General features: G+C 37.4%; 1 long non-coding RNA gene across 1 annotated transcript; it reads left to right on the forward strand.

Annotated features, from left to right (window-relative positions):
- The first annotated feature begins 945 nt into the window (after positions 1-945).
- On the forward strand, positions 946-2,302 carry LOC127846548 (uncharacterized). Its single transcript, XR_008033549.1, has 2 exons — positions 946-1,067; positions 1,682-2,302. It is a non-coding gene; the product is annotated as an uncharacterized LOC127846548 (long non-coding RNA).
- The last annotated feature ends 93 nt before the right edge of the window (positions 2,303-2,395 follow it).

A 2,395-nucleotide genomic window follows, 5' to 3' on the forward strand; every position in this document is an offset into this window, starting at 1 on the left:
GTCCTGCCAACGTGTTGAAGTACAACTTCAGATATTCGTGCTGTTTATTTGCTGCAGTGCACCTCTTATGTATTCGACGTAAGTTATATTCACATAATTGCGTCATTAACCATGAACACAGTTATGGTCCGCTTCTTCATTGTTAATTGTTGCGTCTGTGGTGTCGAGAATCGCATTTGCATCATGTTGTTTGTTTTTTGATAATGTTGTTGTTTTGTTGTTGTTGTTTTAGTTTTGTTTTGTGTTTTGATATTTTGTTTGTTGTTAGTGTTGTTATTGTAGTGGCGTGGTTTTTTTTGGAGGGGGGGGGCTTGGAGGGGGGCTCTGCAATCAGTCTCGTTATCTCATGTGATTGGTGCATGGTTCCCAAAAGAGCCTTACACGCTTGGCTAGAGCATGCCGAAGGTTTTTTTTAAAGCTTCTTCTGCCTTCTTCCCTTTTAAGGTTCCGAGCTACGAGTGACTTCAACAGGTAGGTCAGGAGATTAAAAGAATTGTCGCCTTGTCGCCAAGGAGAAAGTATTAAGTATCCTTGTCGTCATGCGATACATGTGCCGGTGAAAGGCTATTGAACAGTATATTGATCTATCTGACAGAGTATTTTCATAGTGATTGCAGATCATGGCATCACCCATAGACTCATATTATCCCCGTTTATCTTTTTTCCATTTATGCTCTAATCGGCGTTTTCTTTTAACATGCTCATTCTAGTTTATGTAAGGTAGCCACAATATGCGTTCTTGACGTGTGGATGCGATCTTCACCCCGTCCCACTACGACCCAACGTCACACTAGCCTTCCGAAACCATTTAGGACTACTCTAAATACTCGTATACACCACTTTGTATTATAATCATCATTATATGTGAATGATTGGCCACAATGCGGAAATGTTTATTTCCTTAAGCGATGCCCTCGATATTTAAACCATCCTACATGCTTAGGATCGCAATTTGCTCCTGATTAGTTTATCGTGTAGTGTCAAATCTTAGTTAGTAACAAGAGTGTGTCTGCAAACCTCGCATACATATCACACTCAATTTTGGAACTTATTTACGACGACTAAAGGTAATGATATTCACACAACAAAGTTTATGTTATAAAATGATATAAATGCTTGCTTTAAAGTTTGCATTCATTAAATATCAATTTACATATGGAACTGGCACAAATTTGAAACAAACTTAGTACAGATCGCTTACAGTAAAGGTATTATAATCAACGCGGTATTTCTCTATTAGTATATTCGTAACTGAAATTTTATAACCACGCAGACTCATATTGGAATATTCTATTTATTACATTTGAAAACCGTCACAAATAAGACTTATGACAGGAATTTGGTGATGTTTTATATGTAATCCGAATTTCGCTGGAAAATTATTATAACTTTGTTTTTATTCGCTTGTAGTGCTACATTCCCTTTGTAATACAAAACACATGGGAAAAATCATATCGCTTCAAGAGGGCCGTAAAAAAATAGCTTGGTTATAACTAACGATTAACATGAGGTCTATAGTAATATAATTTAACATAAATTATCGCTATTTCTAACTAAATAAGATTTATGTTTTTATATGTGTTGCTATCCATTTTAACTATACCAGTGACATCATTATAAATATTCAGCACGTCTGTCTCACGCTTACATGGAATTTTCATTTTGTATGTGATTGTTTTAGTCGTCTACGCAGGAATGCAAAGTTCCTATTTCAACCAGGACTTCCAGATGTCGTAATAAAGAGCTTTTTCAAAAAGTACGACGCGGACAACAGCGGATTTCTCGACAAGAAGGAACTTTCAAGTTTACTGAAAGACGATCTGGGCCTGACTACTGCCCAAACGGAAGTGTATATCCATCTTCTGGATGAAGATGGCAACGCAAAAATTAGTTCCGACGAATTCTGCACCTGGCTTCGGAGCAACGAGCGATTCAGTTTGGTGGTCGCGCTACTATAGAGTGAGCAAAGCCGTGGAGCTGTTCAAAAAGTATGACAGGGATGGAAGTCAAAGTATCAGTTGTAATGAGTTTACAAACTTGTTGACCGAACTGGGTTACAAAATGTCGATTTTGACGCAGCATTCAAAGCCCTTGATGCTGACGGAAATGGAACAATATCGTTTCCGGAGTTCCTTAAGTGGCTCAATTGGGTCCCGTTAGATTAACTATTGCTCATGATAAACTTTACGCGATCAAGATTATATTTAGCTAAATGCAATTATGTTAACGTCGAGATATATGACTAACTATTTGTGAATGACAAAAAAACTGTTAAGTTTACGTCAATAAAACATTTTGGCTGTCTGTGTGTCAATGTGACAAACATTTTAGGGGGAATGATGCGTATACGGATATACTTGTCATTTGTACGCTCGTATAGCGCATGCAAGATAAA

Source organism: Dreissena polymorpha, chromosome 9 (assembly GCF_020536995.1).
Source record: "Dreissena polymorpha isolate Duluth1 chromosome 9, UMN_Dpol_1.0, whole genome shotgun sequence".
NCBI classification, from domain to species: Eukaryota; Metazoa; Mollusca; class Bivalvia; order Myida; family Dreissenidae; genus Dreissena; species Dreissena polymorpha.